General features: G+C 39.2%; 1 pseudogene; it reads left to right on the top strand.

Moving 5' to 3' along the window:
• The first annotated feature begins 3,510 nt into the window (after nucleotides 1-3,510).
• LOC129036241 (RNA-binding protein 15-like) lies at nucleotides 3,511-17,636 on the top strand (annotated as a pseudogene).
• The last annotated feature ends 3,301 nt before the right edge of the window (nucleotides 17,637-20,937 follow it).

Raw genomic sequence — 20,937 nt, 5'->3', positions numbered from 1 at the left:
TTTAGTGAAAAATACTCCACTAGAACCTCTTGTATTCGAATTTCTTCAAGTTATAACCACTTGCTGTCAAATTTAAATAATCTCTCATATCTTATTGGAATCAGTGTGTTCATTTCCAACCTACACCTTCTATTTAATACATGGAATTGTTCCGTAGTGCCCTTTCTCCTTCACTACAAAGGACAAATGTGTCTTTCATTAGTCACAGTCGTAGCTCCAACCCCACATCGCCCAAGGAATCAGGACAGCTGACACAACGTCTGTGCAAATATGACTGTGGCGGAATTGAGTGTGACTGAATGATTCCGTGAGTCCAATTCACCTTGGATTAAGCTAGGGAACCAATTTCCAGGACCTTGAAAACAGCTGTCATGGAGCAGACAGGCCATTTAGCAAGAGGCACAGATATGGGGACTGGCTTGGGTCATTTGCTTCTTTACATTTCCAGAAAAGCTCCAGCAGCCCATCCTGCTCCACGTTTCCTATCAGACTTATCATTGTTTTTTGAAACTGTGTTGCTCACCCTAGTGTGTGGATCTAATGATGCATGAAGTATTTCTGTTTGTATGGGGTTTTTTTTGTTTTGTTTTATGATTTGGGTTTTCTTGTTTTTGTTTGTTGTTTTTGTTGTCATTATATTTATTGGTTGCTGTTCAGAGAAGCTAAGGTCAGAGTTCTTTATGTTTGGCTTTAAGCTATTAGGCTCTTCTTTCCTATCTTTGATCAAAAGTATAATTTTGTGTGGAAGAAATATAGAAATTGGATTAAAGTGTAGCTTTGTGAATTGTAGAAACCAGCTTGGATTCAACAGGGGCAACTTGAGGGGTGTGCTTTGGACACAGAAAAATCATGTTAGATCTAGGCTTCCCTGTTTGCACTCCTTTCTCTCCCCATCCTGTCATCTTCAGCTGCTCGAAAAAAATATTAAATTACAGGTAACCAGAGTTGCTAGTGTCAAGAGAAATTGAGAGAGAATATCAGTAAAATATGTGTAACCAGTACATCTTATTTCACAGGCTGTATCTTGAATAACAGCCAACCTCATTCCAGGAGGGTCCCCAATGCAGTGTTCCAGCCCCCAGTGTCCATATTAACAGGAAATCAGTGTATCTGTTAGACCCCTTACACCTTTCATACATCTAATACTTCCGGGATGCTAAGTAGCCTGAGAAAGGAGTCCTGCTAGTTCCTATCTCACTATTTTGCTACTTTGGAGCCAAAGGTTCTTCTCCCTTAAGGCTGGAGATTTTAGCAAGCATTACAAAAGTTGATTGATTTACGATGCACAGTCACACTAAAGGCATCTGAAGCCTAAGCAGCTTGGAAGTGGCTTCTTCTGCACCGATCCTGCTGTTTCTCCTGGTGCTTATATATGCTCCTAAGTGATCAGGTGAGGCAAGGCATCCACCCATTCACACCCTGCCCGGGCTACAGTGGTTTTTCCACGTTCCATGCCTCAGAATTCCAATCCCTTAATGCTGGGCTCAGCCAAGAAGTTCCACATCAACCTTACTGGGCTTCTAGTTGTAGCTCTTTAGATTCACTCCACAGCCTTTTCCCCAGATCAGGAGGCCCACCCTGAAATCCTGGAATGTTGGTGTCAGGAACCTCATGGTCCCAAAATTACCTGCCCACCACTTCTTTCTCTTTTTTCTTTTTTTTTTTTTGACAGAGTCTCCATCTGTTGCCCAGGCTGGAGTGCAGTGGCACGATCTCGGCTCACTGTGACCTCTGCCTCCCGGGTTCAAGCGATTCTCCCACCTCACCCCCACCAAGTAGCAGGGATTACAGGCATGCACCACCACACCTCCTTCTTTCTATTTTTAGGCCCAAGCCTAGGGTCACATCGTACCACCTAATGACTGAAATACTCTTCAGAGGAGGAAAACCCACTAACAACTGCTATTTGAGGATCTCTAACTCCTACACCCCAAAGTCTGTTTAGATACAAGGCAGTCATCTGCTTTCATATATAATGTTTTCTTGAAAACGTGTATAACAGTCAAATGTGATAATATTGAAAGATTTACTGGGATCAATTTCATATGCACAAAAATACATTTAATTATCTTGTTAATATACATTGTGGTGAAAGTGGTCGTTTCTGATAATAAGGAAATGGGAAGGGGTGAAGTGAGGAAACAAAGGCTGCTTTTCATAAGACAACAGAACTCTTTGACTCTTTAAAATATGACCTTTTGCCAGGCACAGTGGTTTACACTTGTCATCCCAGCACTTTGGGAAGCCAAGGCAGGAGGATCACTTGAAGCTAGGAGTTTAAGGCCAGCCTGGCAAACAAAGCAAGACTCTATCTCTATCAAAAATTTTAAAAGTTAGCTGGGCACAGAGTCCCAGCTACTCAGGAGGCTGAAGTGGGAGGATCTCTTGCATACAGGAATCTGAGGCTGCAGTGAGCTATGATTGTGCTACTGCACTCCAGCCTGGGCAACAGAGTGAAGCCCTGTCTGTAAAAACTAATAATGATAAGTAAATAAAATATGATTATATAAAAACAGAAAAATTAAGAATAAATACTACTTTGAGATAAAACAGAAAAGCTTTAGAGAGAAGAAGCAAATCATATACATGGTCTCAAAACGGAATGGCTTCGGACTTCTCAGCAACAACGCTAGAAACCAGAGTCATTGGAGAAATGCTTTCTAATTTTTGAAGAAAATGGTTTCGAAATTAAAATTCTATACCTGACCAAACTTATGTATTACAGAAGGACAAGGACATCTTTAGGCATACAAGGGATATATTGGCCAAGTTAGTTTAGCAAGGCAGAAATTACTGTAGCCAGTTTAAGCCAAAAGGACTAGTTATGACACAGTGAGAGCTCAAGACTGAGGGAAGGAAATGGACTGTGCTTCCAGTTGTGACACCCAGCTCCACAGCACAACACTGCTCACACAAGCCACGAAACCAGGAGGCTACTGCCACCAGTGCCATTTCCAACCTATGGCCTCTGCCATCACCAGGAAGTTGACAAATCAGGTGGTATGGTTGCACATTTAGACTCCAGAGTCCTGCTGTACTGCCGGGCCCAGAGCTGCACCAGCAAAGTAACCTCAGTCCCTGCCTTTTTCCCAAATAATTCAGTTCTGGACCCAGATTTTGAATCTGGCACAGATGTAGTTGACTGGTGGAATCAAAACCACATGTCTGCAATCTTACAACTGGAAAATGACCTGAAAAATCTTCTTTGTTGAGAATGCAGAATTTATAACGTGGGAAACTGCTAAAACAATGTATGGAAGCTGGAGCCAGCCTGAATAACAACTGACCATTATGCATAGACATACATTTTACCTCTTACGGACTCTCTTAGGATGCTATTAGAAGATACCAGTTTCTTCACCAAACATGAGAATGAATCAAGAAAGAGGGAGATACAAAATTAGGAAACTGGAAATCTAACATAAGGAGGCAGGCAAAGGAAATTCCCAAGATCCTGATGAAGGGAAGGTGTGAACAGAATCCAGCATAGAGCAGGAAGTTAGAGCCCGCATGGAGGTTGAGGAGGAATCGGAGAGATTGCCTGATGTGTTCAACTCTATTGAAAGCATCGTACAACTGTCAGAGAATTAAGATAGGCACATGATTCACTGAACAACTTGGATAGCTGGGGGAAGGCAAGTATTAATCCTAAGAGAATAAAATGTTATATAAGAAAAGGAATATAATCTTAATGTGCTACATGTCTAAGGTGTGAACTGTATTCACATGGACACAATGGTATAAACATGGAGTGCTGATAATGAAAACAACTATATTGGAACTATATTGGAAGAATGAAGAACATATATTGTTCAACTATATTGGAATTGAAGAAATGAAGTAAGGAGGGGAAGAGAATGTGTGGGTGTGTGGGAAGGCCAACACAGTGATCACCTGGGCTAGCTCCTCATTCTTCATGCAAGGAAGCCAAAGAAAATAGCCAACATTTTAAAATCCAGAAATAATGATATAGGCATTTATTCAGAATGTGGAGGCAAATACCAGAAAAAAAAAAAAGCAAAAATAGAAGTTGAAAATTTTTTCCTTAAGGGAGCAGAATTGTGGAGTAGAGAAGGGTTAGGACTGTTAATTTTTTTTATAAGCCTGACAGTATTGACTTTTAACGTATATGTACACATGTGCATGTGTGCATGCACACACACACACACATTAAAATAAAAAGTAAATGTAGAGAACAGCATCTCTTGCTGTACCTTCATAGCCTTTCCCTCGCTAAGACTCATCCATCTCCTGTCTCTGTTTCTTTCCTTCCTATGACACACCTGCTCATTCTATAAACCATTCTCTCATCCTGTCAAGATGAAAAACTACATTAGCCACTGGCTGCTTCTGAAAATCAACCCTAGAGAAACTATAGAAGCCAGAGGGAAACAGATTTGAGAAACTAATAACAAATCATAAAATAAAATAAAACACTGTGAGAAGGCCCCAGGGGAGTGTGAAGACTCGGGATTGTTATATGTTGGGGGAGAGAAAAGAGAGAATTGCTTCAGCCTGGGGGAAAGGCAGCCAGAGGTAGCTACTAGAAGGAGGTCAAAGGGGAACAGCGTTTCTGTTTCTATTCTGCCACGTGGACCATCACGGCCTGCCCAATCACCACAGAGATTGGCACCAGCAGCCTAAGCTACAGGTTTCAGGACGGTACTACAAGTGCGGTACCAAAGCCCTGCAGGGAGGAGGAGGAATGAAAGGCAGGCGTGTGCCAACCAGTATCCTGGGCATTCACTGCTGTACTACTCCCATTCCAAACCCCCGGGGAACGCGAATGAAATCTATGCAGACTGCTTGTAGAGAGTTTAAATATGAAACATGGACTAGGGACATTGTGTCCGGAATTGGTTCCTTCCAGTGGGTTCTTGGTCTCACTGACTTAAAGAATGAAGCTGCGGACCCTCGCAATGAGTGTTACAGTTCTTAAAGATGGTGTTTCCGAAGTTTGTTCCTTCAGATGTTCAGATGCGTCTGGGGTTTCTTCCTTCTGGTGGGTTTGTAGTCTCGCTAACCTCAAGAAGGAAGCTGCAGACCTTCGCCGTGTTACAGCTCTTAAAGGTGGCGTGTCTGGAGTTGTTCGTTTCTCCTGGTGGGTTCGTGGTCTTGCTGGCTTCAGGAGTGAAGCTGCAGACCTTCATGGTGAATGTTACAGTTCATAAAGGTAGTGTGGACCCAAAGAGTGAGCAGCAGCAAGATTTATTGCAAAGACCAAAAGAACAAATCTTAAACAGCATGGAAGGCGACCCGAGCAAGTTGCTGCTGCTGGAGCTGGGGGCGGGGGGCCAGCTTTTATTCCCTTATTTGGCCCCACCCACGTCCTGCTGTTTGGTCCATTTTACAGAGTGCTGATTGGTCCATTTTACAGAGTGCGGATTGGTGCGTTTTTACAGAGTGCTGATTGGTGCGTTTACAAACCTTAACTAGACACAGAGTGCTGATTGGTGCATTTTTACAGAGTGCTGATTAGTGCATTTACAAACCTTTAGCTAGACACAGAGCACTGATTGGTGTGTTTACAATCCTTTAGCTAGACAGAAAAGTTCTCCAAGTCCCCACCTGACCCAGCAGCCCAAGTGGCTTCACCTCTAAACATGATTTGGCAATGGTGGGAAAATTGGGATAATCACCATCAGTTCTTCAGGCCCCGAGGTTCCATCCCCTGGGCAGTTTCCAAAGTTTTAATTCATTTGGAGGTACATAAACTGCAGGCTGGGATTTAGCCCTTTTCCAACACATAGCCGTGGCTAGTAACTGATAATCCAAGAGGAAGAGTTTTCAAGACAACAATCAAAAAGCCATATAAAGAACACAACTATCACATAAGAAAGACAACAAACTCGACAACATAAGCCATCTAAATTAGGATTAAGAGAAGAGGTGGACCAAGAAATTAATATAGTAATGATAAATATATGAAGAGGTTAAGGCCGATAATCAGCAATATGAAGCAAGAATGAGAAAACATAAAAAAGGACCAAGTTGAATATTAAGGATGGGATATAACAGTTGAAGTAAATAAAACAATAAATAAGGTATATAGCAAAGTGGATAAAGGTGATGAATAAAGCAGTGAGTTGGAAGAACAGACGGAGAAGCTCTCTTAGAGGTCAGCAAGAAAGGGTGAAGAGACAGGAAATGTAAAAGAAAGCTAGGAGATGTGGAGGGTGGAAGGAGAGTGCAAATACTTGTGAGCAGTGGCTTTGTAATGTGTCAACATGACTAAACTGAACTGTGCTTCCTAAAATTCCCTTTCCTGTATATTTCTAATTAGGGTGGGCCACAAGAGAGAACCCTGTGAAAGGTTTGCTGGGCATTAGCCCTTGTCTGCCAGCTCTCCTTCTTTGTGGGAAGCATCAGTGGAGCCTCCAGTTGCTCTACCTTCCCCACTAAGCTTCTCTGACTCCTGGGCCAGCTGTGTGCTTGGCAACTATGATGCAGGACTCTGGTTTCTGCAATAAACAAACATGCACAATCAAGGTTAAAGGCAATAATCACTAATACAAATTGTAGTCTGTCCTCGTGGGCTCCAGTTTGTGGGTTCCAGCTTGTTCTTGCTCACCTCCACTTTACTTCACCTCCCCTTCCCAACTGTCTGCTCTGTATTTCAAAGCTCTTGCATTGGAAGTACAGATAATCTTCTTACAGAGGCTGCTTGACCAGCTCTTACAATTTCATTAGGTCAAATCCCTGCGATGTATATATTCCCATTCACCATTCCTATCATATTGATATTGTCTCAAATTTTAATTATAAGTTGTTTTGGATAAATTGCAAGTTTGGTTTTTTTCTCACTTTAGTGAGGATATACAAACTTTACCAAGGAATTTTATCACCTTTACCATATTTCTTAAATATTAAGGATTGCTTCAAACATGTTTTCAATATGTATCTTTGTGTGGCGAAACATCATTGTTGGTCTTATCTAAAGTATACCTGTTAGGTCATCATAGTTGAAAGACAATTTGGCTGGATATACAATTCTAGTTTCAAATTTATTTTCCTTTGAGACAGGATCCCACTCTGTTACTCAGGCTGGAGTGCAGCTGCACGATCACAGCTCACTGCAGCCTCCACCTCCTCAGGGTTAAGGTGATCCTCCCACCTCACCTTCCAAAGTAGCTGGTACTACAGGAATGCACCACCATGCCTGGCTAATTTTTATATTTTTTGTGGAGACAGGGTTTTGCCATGTTGCCCAGGCTGGTCTGGAACTCCTGGGCTCAAGCAATTCACTTGCCTTCACCTCCCAAAGTGCTGGGATTACAGGCATGAGCCACTGCGCCTGAACTTTCCTTTGATATTTAAAAACACTTTTTCCCTTTTGTCATCTTCTGTGTACTGTTCAAATCTTATTTTTGTTCTAATTGCTGATCTCTTCACTATCTCTGGAAGTTTTTGAATTCTTTCCTTATCTTTGATGTTCTTAAATTCTATTCTGATGTTTCCAGGTTTAGACTTTTTCCCATCTCTTATTTTTCTCTCTTTCTGAAGCTGGGTATAATAGGGTTCATTCAGAGAAGCAGATCCATTAGGATATATTTCTGCAAGTTCATATATATGCATTCGTATATATAAATATGAACAATAACTAATATATACACATGAGTCCACTAAATTGTCCAGTTAGGATGAATATACAGATATTGATAAATTTAAGACATTAACAGGAATAAATAAACATGAGTAAGGGTCTTCAGGCTAGCCATAATGAAACCAAAATAGAATATATAATTTTCAAGCCAGTAGAAAACAAAAGAAAGTGGAGTAAATTGAAAATATAAAATATGGAATAAATAATTCCTAATATAATAAAAATTACAACAAATATAAATGGTTTTAGTTCACAAATAAAAAGACAAATACTCTCTATGTTATTAAGAAATAAAAATGAAATCCAAAAATATGTTTTCTATGAGAAACATTCTTAAAACCAAAAGACACAGTAAGTTTGAAAATGAAAGAGTGAAAGACAAAAAAAAAAACAACAGAAACCTAAAGAATTCCAGAATCGCATTCATAATAGCTGACAAAAGAGAATTTAATGTGGGGGGTAAATAAAAAACTGTGAGAAGATATAACCATTGCAAATATACATATGCACCTAATAATAGGTTACACTAACTGTATAGTAGAGAAACAGATAAATCACTGGGAGTTTTTTTTTTAACACCCAACTATCAAAAATTTACTAAGCAGTATGTTGAGAGCCTCTTAGACTCTCCACCTTTGTGTTGCTTTGCTGTTCGTGACGTGAGACAGTTGCCACGGGTGTCATCAAAGCAGTGGACAAGAAGGCTGCTGGAGCTGGCAACGTCACCAAGTCTACCCAGAAAGCCGAAATGAATATTACCCCTAATACCTGCAACCTCAGTCTTAATCAGTGGTGAAGGAATGGTCTCAGAACTGTTTGTTTCATTTGGCCATTTAAGTTTAATAGTAAAAGACTGGTTAATGAAAGCAGTGCATCATAAAACCTTCAGAAGGAAAGGAGAATGTCTTGTGGACCACTTTGGTGTGTGTGTGTCTGTGTGTGTGGCAGTTTTAAGTTATTAGTTTTTAAAATTAGTACTTTTTAATGGAAACAACTTGACCACAGATCTCTCACAGAATTTTGAGACATATTAAAACAAATTTTAATGAGAAAAAAAGTACTAAGCAAAAATTAAACAGATTTTTATCTAAACATTATAATTAATAGACTCATACTATTAATTATACTGTTCAGATCTTTAATATGTATGTCCCAATGGTATGATTTTTATATATATATATGCTACAATAGTTCGTGCAACAAATAGCACATACATATTTTTAGAATCATGCACATATTTACACTAGTAGACTAAGTTTACAGAAAGTTCCAATAAACCCAGGGACAATATTATGCAGATTTCTTATTGAAACAAGATCTAACTCTGTCACCCAGGCTGGAGTGCAGGGACGTGATCATAGATCATTGCAATCTCTAACTCCTGGGCTCAAGCCATCCCTACCACCTCAGTCTTCTAAATAGCTAGAACTACTACAGATGTACATCACCTCACCCAACTATTTTTCAAAAAGTTTTTTGTACACACAGCGTCTTGCTATGTGCCCAGTCTGGTCTCAAACTCCTGGGCTCTAGGGATCCTCCCTCCTCTGCCTCCCAAAATGCTGGGATTACAGGCATGAGCCACTGCACCCAGCCTTCATGCAGATTTTATCTTCTAAACATGAGATAATACAAGAAATTAATAATACAAAACTTTTACAAATGTCTCAAATTTTGAAGGTAACATATTGCTAAATAACTCACAGGTTAAAAATGAAATTATAATCAAAATGAGTAAATACCTAGAATTGAATGAACTTGGAAATACAAAATATATGGTACATAACTAAAATATTATTTAAAAAGAACATTTATACCTTTAAATATGTTTATGAAGAAACAATAAAAGTTGAAACAAAGTATGCTAAGCATCCAACTGAAGAAGTTATAAAAAAGAACATCAAAGCAAACCCAAAGAAGAAAAAAGATATAATAAAGGAAACAATATAATACATTTTTTAAGTAGAAGACATTTATAAAACTAAAAAGCTCTATTTTTGAAAAGATTGCTAAGATAAACTTTTGATAAAAGTGAATAAGGAGAAAAGGAGACAACAAAGGTAAATAAAACGCTGATCAAAAAATAAAGATAGGAAAATAATTACAGGTTTCAAAAGAGATAAAATAAATAAATTCCTGGAAAATATATAAAATGCCAAACTAACCCAAGAAGAAAAAGGAACTTAAAATAGACTCACAAGGATTAAGGAAATTTAATTGGTAGTTAAATCTCCAAACCAAAGATCTCCAGGCCTGCCGGCATGCTTTCAAAATGAACTCTATCAAACTTTGTTTTTGTTGTTGTTGTTGTTGTTGTTTTGAGACAGGGTCTCGCTCTGTCACCCAGGCTGGAGTGTAGTAGCATGATTGTAGTTCACTGCAATCTTGAACTTCTGGGATCAAAGGATCTTCCTGCCATAGCTCCTGGAGTAGCTGGGACTACATATGGACATGAGCCACCTCGTGCCGGCCTCTATCAAACTTCCAAAAACTAATTCCTGTTTTATAAATTATTCCAGAAAATGCAAAAAAAAAAAGAGTTTCAATTCATTTTATAAAGCTAATATAATCTCATTTTCCTTATTGCTTCTGGATTTTAGCCATAGTTTAGAAACTTTTTCCCACTCACAGATTGTAGAGGACTTCATCCTACCTTCTCTAGAACTTGTGTGATTTCATTTTATTTTTACATTTATCTCTTAGAGCCATTTGAAATTTATTCCAGTATGTGCTATAAATAATAGGTCTGATATTCTGTATTCCCATGTAACTACACACAGCTCACAGGTGCCAATTGTTAAATTTTCAGGGATTTTGTGAGCTGATTGTTAAACATAGCCATTATTACAAAATAAATTATATCAACTTGAAATAAATCATGTTAGAAATGAAGCTAATAAATATTCACAACTTATCATTCATATTACTTTGATACATTTTACTACTATCAAGACTTGTGAGGTTATTTATATCTATCGTGTCCATACAATGGAAATACTATAAGCATGGAATGCTACTATGCATCTTTTCCCAAGTCTTTATTTCATGACGCCATACTGATAGCATGAAATTGGCTATGGTGGGAGTATTTACATCACAAAAGTTAGTGATGCTAAAATCAGGGTTTAATTTATTATTTCATTGATTGTAGAACAAGGATCACTATGGCCAGTAGGCCAAATCCAGCCTGCCAGCTGTTTGTGTAAATAAAGTTTTATTGGAAGACAGCCACAGCTCTTTGTTCACTATCATCCATGGCTGCTTTTATGCTTTCATGGCAGTTGAATAGTTGCAACAGATACCATATGGACCAAAAAGCATAAAATATTTCCTATCTGGCCCTTACAGAAAACCCTAGTCTAGACTTTAAAAGATAACAGAGAAAATGTTAGCAGCATAGGTTAATTTTAAAAGTGTATGATAGGCAGTCTCAGTATGAGGGCAGCTGAAGCAGCTGGCTCAATTAAGATGAGGCTTCTGCTACTTCTCCTGGTGGTGGTGTCAGCAGTGGTGGCCAACCTGGGCAGCGTACCCAGCAAGAGATTAAAGATGCAATACACCACAGGGCCACCGCTCCAGTTCTAGATTTGTGTTTCCTAAGGTTACAGTTGGGTGTTTGAGGAGCACATGTGGGTTATTAGCCAGCAGTACCCAGACATCACACTGAAGGAGAGAATTACCTCCCTCAACCAAAATATAGACACAGAGCATCTTTCCTGACAGCCTTCAATCTAGTACTAGTAGGGTTAATAATTGTTGTCAAGGATCCTTTTGCTTTCTTTGGCATACAAGCTCCTAGCCTTTGGTGAAATACATAGCATAGATAAAAAACAATCACAACTTCTGGAAATCAAGGACACACTTAGAGAAATGCAAAATGCACTGGAAAGTCTCAGCAATAGAATCAGACAAGCAGAAGAAAGAACTTCAGAGCTCAAAGACAAGGTTTTTGAATTAACCCAATCCAACAAAGACAAAGAAAAAATAATTTAAAAAATGGACAAACCCTCCAAGAAATTTGGGATTATGTTAAATGACCAAACCTAAGATTAATTGGTGTTCCTGAGGAAGAAGAGAAATCTAAGTTTGGAAAACATATTTAAGGGAATAATTGAGGAAAACTTCCCAACTTTGCTAGAAATCTAAATATCCAAATACAAGAAGCTCAAAGAACACCTGAGAAATTTATAGCAAAAAGATAATCACTTAGGCACATAGTCATCACATTTTCTAAAGTCAAGACGAAGGAAAGAATCTTAAGAGGTGTGAGGCAAAGCACCAGGTAACTTCTAAAGGAAAACCTAGCAGACTAACAGCAGATTTCTCAGCAGAAATCCTACAAGCTAGAAGAGATTGGGGCCCTATCTTCAGACTCCTTAAACAAAACCATTATCAGCCAAGAGTTTTGTATCCAGCAGAACTAAGCTTCATAAATGAAGGAAAGATACAGTCTTTTTCTGACAAACAAATGCTGAGAGAATTCACCAGTATCAAGCCAACACTACAAGAATGGCTAAAGGAGCTCTAAATCTCGAAACAAATCCTTGAAGCACACTAAAATAGAACCTCCTTTGAGCATAAATTTCACAGGGCCTATAAAACAAAAACACAATTAAAAAAAAAAACAGGTATTCAGGCAACAAACAACAAATAGCACCACGAATAGAACAGGACCTCACATCTCAACACTAACGTTGAATGAAAATGGCCTAAATGCTCCAGTTAAAAAATACAGAATGGCAGAATGGATAAGAATTCACCAACCAAGTAACTGCTGTCTTTAAGAGACTCATCTAACACATAAGGACTCACATAAACTTAAGATAAAGGGATGGAAATAGATATTTCATGCAAATGGACATCAAAAGCAAGCAGGAGTAGCTATTCTTATATTAGGCAAAATGAGCTTCAAAGCAATGGCAATTTAAAAAAGACAAAGAGGGACATTATATAATGATGAAAGGACTTATCCAACAGGAAAGTTTCACAATTCTAAATATATATGCACCTAACACTGGAGCTCCCAAATTTATAAAACAATTACTACTAGGCCTAAGAAATGAGATAGACAGCAACACAATAATAGTGGGGGACTTCAATACTCCACTGACAGCACTAGACAGGTCATCAAGACAGAAAGTCAACAAGGAAACAATGGATTTAAACTATACCCTAGAACAAATGGACTTAACAGATATTTACAGAACATTCTGCCCAACAACTGCAGAATATACATTCTATTCATCAGCACATGGAACATTCTCCATGTTAGACCATATGATAGGCCACAAAACAAGTCTTAATACATTTAGGAAAATTGAAATTATATCAAGTACTCTCTCAGACCACAGTGGAATAAAATTGGAAATCAACTCCAAAGGAACCCTCAAAACCATGCAAATACATGGAAATTAAATAACCTGCTCCTGAATGATCGTTGGGTCAACAAGAAAATCAAGATGAAAATTCTAAAATTATTTGAACTGAATGATAATAGTGACACAACCTATCAAAACCTCTGGAATACAGCAAAGACCTTGCTAAGAGGAAAATTCATAGCATTAAATGTCTACATCAAAAAGTCTGAAAGAGCACAAATAGACAATCCAAGGTCACACCTCAAGGAATGAAACAAGAATGAACCAAACCCAAACCCTGCAGAAGAAAATAAATAACAAAGATCAGAGCAGAATTAAATGAAATTGAAACCAAGAAATACAAAAGATAAATGAAACAAAAACCTGGTTCTTTCAAAAGATAAATAAAATTGGCCAAGTGCAGTGGCTTATGCCTGTAATCCCAGCACTTTGGGAGGCCGAGATGGGCGGATCACGAGGTCAGGAGATCGAGACCATCCTGGCTAACATGGTGAAACCCCGTCTCTACTAAAAATACAAAAAAATTTAGCCAGTCGTGGTGGTGGGCACCTGTAGTCCCAGCTACTCGGGAGGCTGAGGCAGGAGAATGGCATGAACCCAGGAGGCAGAGCTTGCAGTGAGCCAAGATCTCGCCATTGCACTCCAGCCTGGGCGACACAGCGAGACTCCATCTCAAAAAAAAAAAAAAAAAAGAAAAGATAAATAAAACTGATAGACCACTAGTGAGATTAACCAAGAAAAGAAGGGAGAAGATCCAAATAAGCTCAATTAGAAATGAAACAGGAGATATTACTACTGATACCAGAGAAATACAAAAGATTATTCAAGGCTACTATGAACACCTTTACACACATAAACTAGAAAACCTAGAGGAGATGGATAAATTCCTGGAGATATACAATCCCCCTAGATTAAAACAGGAAAAAATAGAAACACTATTCTATTCTAAAACCAATAACAAACAGCAAGATTGAAATGGTAATTTTAAAAATCTCCAACAAAAAAAGTCCAGGATCAAACGGATTCACAGTTGAATTCTTTCAGACATTCAAAGAATTTGTACCAATCCTATTGACATTATTCCACAAGGTAGAGAAAGAGGGAATCCTCCTTAAGTCATTCTATGAAGCCCATATCACCCTAATACCAAAATCAGGAAAGGACATAGCAAAAAAAGAAAACTACAGACCAATATCCCTGATGAATACAAATGCAAAAATCCTTAACAAACTATTAGCTAACCAAATCCATCAGAATATCAAAAAGATAATCCACCATGATCAAGTGGGTTTCATACCAAAGATGGTTTGACATATGCAGGTCAATAAATGTGATACACTACATAAACAGAATTAAAACCAAAAATCACATTATCATCTCAATCAATGCAGAAAAAGCATTTGACAAAATCTAGCATTCCTTTATAATTAAAACCCTCAGCAAAATCAGCATAGAAGGGACATACCTTAATGTAATAAAAGCTATCTATGACAAACCCACAGCCAACGTAATACTGAATGGGGAAAAGTTGATAGCATTCCCCCTGAGAACTGGAACAAGACAAGGATGTCCACTCTCACCACTTCTATTCAACATAGTACTGGAAGTCCTAGCCAGAGCAATCAGACAAGAGAAAGAAATAAAGGGCATCCAAACTGGTGAAGAGGAAGTCAAACTGTCGCTGTTTGCTGATGATATGATAGTATACCTAGAAAACCCTAAAGACTCCAACAGAAAACTCCTAGAACTAATAAATGAATTCAGCAAAGTTTCAGGATACAAAATTAATGTACACAAATCAGTAGCTCTGCTATACACCAACAACAACCAAGCTGAGAATCAAATCAAGAACTCAACCCCTTTTACAATAGCTGCAAAAATAATAATAATAATAATAAAATAACACTTTGGAATATACCTAACAAAGGAAATGAAAGACCTCTACAAGGAAAACTACAAAACACTGCTGAAAGAAACAAATCTGGAGGCATCACATTATCTGACTTCAAACTATACTATAAAGCCATAGTCACCAAAACAGCATGGTACTGGTAGAAAAATAGGCACATAGGCCAATGAGAGCAGCAGTAGAAAGACCAATAGTGGCAGCAGGTGGCAGCAGAGTCTCCACCTGGACAAGTCCAGCAGCCGAGGTGGCAGTCACGAGTATGACACCAGTGGGGGCAATTACAGTGGTGTCTTGCATAGTTATAGCTTCCCGGCACCAAAAATTACTCGGACAGGGCGAGTCGAGCAGCAGCTCCCGGGGTGGAGGGGTGGAGGGGTGGAGTCGCTTTCCTCTGGGGCCGCCTCTTCAGCTCTTGTCCTAGCTGAGTGAGGAAGCGGTGGAGGATGGCCCGTTTCATGAGTTCAAAGGCTTCAGGGATGTAAGGGTCAAAATCAATCACCTATCGGGTTCTGGCAGCGGAGATGAGCCGGTAGCCTTTGTAAACGTCCCACAGCCAGAGGACGCGTGGGTGGCCAAGCACGCAGAGGCGGCCTGGTGCTCTCTGACCTGCCTCTGAAGACAGAAGCTGTGCATGGGAGCCGGCACCGCAGCTGCTCCCCTTTAGACAAAGATATTTATCCTCCATCAGCCAGTGTGGTGGGAGCCTCTGTAAGTGGTCACCCGCACTCCCCTGGAGGTGGTGGAGGCCAGAGATCACTTTCCCCTGGTGGTGCAGCTTTGGGATACAGAGACTAGGGCTGCAGCAGATGGCTCTTGGCCGCCTACCCCCTCCACCTCTGCCACCATTGCCTGGAGAGCTGGAAAGAAAAGGAGACTATCTGTTCTACGAGAGAGTGCACCCAGCATACAGTCTTAAACCAAGGGAGGGAGCTGAAGCAGATGCTGCTCCTTTCAGAAAAGTGGATGAGATGTCACCCAAGGATCATCACAGAACTAACCAGACGCTTTTCTTGGGCAACCTAGACACAACTGTTAACAGAGACTGACCTAAGAAGGGAGTTTGATCACTTTGGAGTCATCACGGAAATAGATATCAAGAGCCCTTCTCTTGGCCAGACCAGTAATTACGGCTTTCTCAAATTTGAGAACCTAGATATGTCCCACAGGGCCAAATTAGCAATGTTCAGCAAAATCATAATTTGGAATCCTATCAAAATCGGTTATGGTAAAGCTACACACACCACCCGCCTCTGGGTGGGTGGCCTGAAACCTTGGATGCCTCTTGCTGCCCTGGCATGAGAGTACCATACACCCCACAGACTACAGAAAGGTGATAGTTGGGTGTATATCCAGTATGAAAGCCTGGATGCAGTGCACGCTGCCTGGACCCATATGCGGGGCTTCCCACTTGGTGGCCCAGATCACCACCTTAGAGTAGACTTTGCAGACACCAAACGTTGTTACCAGCAACAATATATGCTGCCTCTGCCCTTGACTCATTATGAGCTGGTGACAGATGCTTTTGGACATCAGGCCCTTGACCCTTTGAGGGGTGCTTAGGATAGGACACCACCCTTACTATACAGAGATTGTGACAGAGACCTTTATCCTGATTCCGATTGGATGCCACCCCCACCCCCAGTCGGAGAAGGCAGCACTGGGACTGCAGCTACTGCTGTGCCTGCTTACGAGCCACTGAATAGCCTGGATCACAGGCAGGATAGTTGGTCTTTGGACAGGGACAGAGGTGATCAAGATCTGCCCAGCAGCAGAGACCAGCCTGGTAAGCAAAAGCTGCCTGAGGAGAGTGGAGGACGGCATCTCAATAGGTCTCCTGAGAGTGACTGCCCACGAAAATGTCACTGCACTCCTTCTCCTGACCACAGTCCAGAATTGAGCAGTAGCCAGGATCCTTACAACAGCGACAATGATCCATCTTCCCGTCTTCTCTTGGAAAGGCCCTCTCCAATCAGAGACGGATGAGGTAGTTTGGAGAAGAGCCAGGGTGACAAGCGAGACCATGAAAACTCTGCCTCAGCTGAGTGGATAGGAAGCACCACTGAGGGGAAAAACCTTCTGAAAAAAAGAAGACCACACTGATGGGAGTGCACCTAGCACCAACACTGTTTCCTGGAAGCTGAAGTCCCCTTCCCAGAAACAGGATGAGGGGACAGCCCCTGTGGCAGCAGCCTCTCCTAAACTCTGTTTGGCCTGGCAGGGCATGCTTCTACTGAAGAACAGCAACTTCCCTTCCAACATTCCAACATGCAGTGTGGAAGTTGCAGGGTGACCTCCAAGTGGCTAGCAGTCTTCTTGTGGAGGGCCAAAGTGGCCCAGCTCAGGATCACTCAGTGTCTCTGTTTAGACCAGCCCAAGTTGGATGAAGTAACTCGATGCATCAAAGTAGCAGGGCCTAATGGTTATGCCATTCTTCTGGCTGTGCCTGGAAGTTCTGACAGCCGGTCCTCCTCTTCCTCAGACACTGTCATTTCTACTAAGAGGCTGCTTAGGAGCCTTGTGTCCTATTTAAAGCAAAAGCAGATACCCAGGGTGATCAGCCTGGGGAGGGGAGCACAACAAAGACAAGAAAAACACCGGGATCCTTCTTGCCTTCCCACCTTGTGAGCTCTCCCAACAATTCCTGGATTCCAAGGCACTGGCTAAATCCGAAGATTACCTGGTCATGATTATTGTCCATGCAAAACTGGTTGAACAGCAGATGGAGATGTGTAATTCAAAGCTCTAATGGAACTTTTTGAAGAGAAATTGTGGCTTATGTGGAATTTACATGGGCCTCTGATGGAAGAAAGGTAATCTATTTAGTATTTGTGCATTTCACTAAAATGGCAGCTTAAAGTTTTGTATCTGCCATTGTGATGCCAATGCCAGTGTTTTAAGTGAGGAAAAAAATGACCTGTTTGCTTTGTGCTATGTACATAAGATTTCTAGAAGAGTAAAGAAAAACCTTTTTTATGGCTCACACAGCTTAAGAGTAGCTGTCTCTCAAACATGCACTCACAGTTGAGCTGCTTTTGTTTTATTCTAAATAAATTGTCTCTTTTGAAGAAAAAAAAGAAGTAGGCACATAGACCAATGGAACCGACTCGACAACCCAAAATAAAGCCAAATACTTACAGCCAACTGATCTTTGACAAAGCAAACAAAAACGTAAAGTGGGGAAAGGACACCCGATTCAACAATTGGTGCTGGGATAATTGGCAAGCTACATGTAAGAGAATGAAACAGGATCCTCATCTCTCACCTTATACAAAAATCAACTCAAGATGGATCAAGAACTTAAATCTGAGACCTGAAACCATAAAAATTCTAGACAAGAACATCAGAAAAACACTTCTAAACATTGGCTTAGGCAAAGATTTCATGACCAAGAACTCAAAAGCAAATGCAACAAAAACAAAGATAAATAGGTGGGACTTAATTAAACTAAAGAGCTTTTGCATGGCAAAACAAACAATCAGCAGAATAAACAGACAACCCACAGAGTGGGAGAAAATATTCACAATCTATACATCTGACAAAGGATTAATATCCAGAATCTACAAGGAACTCAAACAAATTAGAAAAAAACAAACAATTGCATCAAAAAGTGGGCTAAAGACATGAATAGACAATTCTCAAAACAAGATATACAAATGGCCAACAAACATATGAAAAAGTGCTCAACATCACTAATGATCAGGGATTTGAAAATCAAAACCACAATGCACTAACACCTTACTCCCACAAGAATGGCCATAATAAAAAAATAATAGATGCTGGCGTGGATGCGGTGAAAAGGGAACACTTCTACACTGCTGGTGGGAATGTAAACTAGTACAACCACTATGGGAAACAGTGTAGAGAACAGTTTGGAGACCTTGTAGAACTACCATTTGATCCAGCAATCCCACTACTGGTTATCTACCCAGAGGAAAAGAAGTCATTATTCGAAAAAGATACTTGCACACTCATGTTTATAGCAGCACAATTCATAATTGCAAAAATATAGAACCAGCCCAAATGCCTATCAATCAACAAGTGGGTAAAAGAAACTGTGGTATGTGTGTGTGTGTGTGTGTGTGTGTGTGTGTATACATATCACATATATATGTGATGAGTGATGAGTGCACCAAAATCTCAGAAATCACCACTAAATAACTTATTCATGTAACCAAACACTACTTGCTCCCCAAAAACCTATTGAAATAAAAAATAAAGTATACTATTAAGATTTTTTAATTGGTATATTTGTAGCTGTTACATTGTGAATAGCACAAAAAAATGGCAAATAATCTCCCAATATTTAAAAGGTATTATCCAATGCAGCAAGGAAGTCACATCGTTGATAAACAAGTCAATATTCAATGTCTTTGTCATTTTACCCTATATGGTACGTTAAATGAAAATATCAACTGACATTCATGTGACAATTCGTGTGACATTCATGTAACTTATCAATTACAATCATAAATTGGTTATGGATAGAAAAGTTCAGCAAAAATCAAGAAAAGCATTCTGTGAGAATTTATGAATCATTTAGAATTTATAATAGAAAGAATTGTATATTTTATTATTATTTTTTAAATGCTTGCTAAACATCCTTTATATCAGTAAAATTTATACTATACATACATACACACACATATATATATGCACATACATGTGTATTAAACATTTACCAGGCCAACGCCAGCTACACAGCATCCCAATTCTACTTATTAAAAAACTTTATCACTCTAATTTAAAGTGAACAACACAATAGAACTATTACCTATGGTACCTACTCAGAACTATAATGCAAGGAATAATATTTTAAGTTTGATCAGCTGAATTCCATTGATACATATTGTGCAGAATTTTTCCTAATTGTATTAATCTTTCTAAAGTAACCACAATCCTTCCTATATTTTTGAAAACACTTGTTTTTTAAAATGTATCTTTTCCTTACTGATTTGAGAGGCTGTCTTTATCGTATACTAAATTTCCAAATGCACTTCTACTTTATTTCTCATTTTTCTATTTTTTGTCCCATTTGCCTATTTGTGTGTCAATACCAAATTGTGTTAATTATAAAGGGTTTATGGTATATTTTAATTTTTGGTAAAAGAAACTCCTCCCACTCTCATTTGATTTCTCTTCTTTTTCAGAGTGTTTGACTATTCTTGCTTGATGTCCTTTCAGGTAAATTTTATAATCAACTTGTCTATTTGGGGGTTGTGGGGACGAAATCTGATTATATTCTTATTGGGTATTTCACAAGTTTATAAATTAAAATAGTGAGAATGTTATTTTTTATGATGTTGAGTTTTTCTCCAAGAACAAGGTACATTTTTTCATTTGTTGCAATCAACTTTTGTAATTTTCAAGTGTATTTTTCTCATATAGGATTTGGATACTTGTAATTGAGTTTATAACTTGGCACTTACTTTCTTTGTTATATCATAAATGAGAGGATTCTCTTCCATTATATTTTGTAATGGGTTTTGTTTATATTACTAAAGCAATTGATTTTTAAATGTTAATTTTGTGAGCTGCTTCGTTACTATTTTTTTATTTGAGGTAAGTTTTTATCAATTGTTGTGGATTTTCCAGATATATAATCATGTCATCTGAAAATATCTCTTCACTTCCAATTACTGTATCCTCCAGTTGTTTTCTCTTATCTAATTATAATGGTCAATAGCTTCAAAATAATGTCATATAGGAGTAGAAATTGGTCCCTTTCTAGAACCTGACTTTAGTGGGAAAGTTTTCAGTGTCTCCTTATTAGGATGCTAGGTTTGGGGCTGAATTATGTTTATCATTGAGGAAGTGTAGTAGGGCAAATAGTGGCCTCAAATATCAGGTCCTATTTCCTAAAACCTGTAAATGTTACCTCATATGGCAAAGGCTTTGCGGACATAATTAAATTAAGGATTTTGAGATGGAAAGAGTATCCTTGATTATGTGAGAGGGCCCTAAATGCAATCACGTGAGAGGAAGACAGAGGGAGATTTTACATATGCAAAAAAGAAAAAGGCAATGTGACCATGGTGGCATAGACGGGG

This window comes from Pongo pygmaeus, chromosome 4 (genome assembly GCF_028885625.2).
Source record: "Pongo pygmaeus isolate AG05252 chromosome 4, NHGRI_mPonPyg2-v2.0_pri, whole genome shotgun sequence".
Taxonomy (NCBI): domain Eukaryota; kingdom Metazoa; phylum Chordata; class Mammalia; order Primates; family Hominidae; genus Pongo; species Pongo pygmaeus.
Note: the sequence above shows the minus strand (reverse complement) of the source record. Positions and strands in the feature narration are given on the sequence as shown.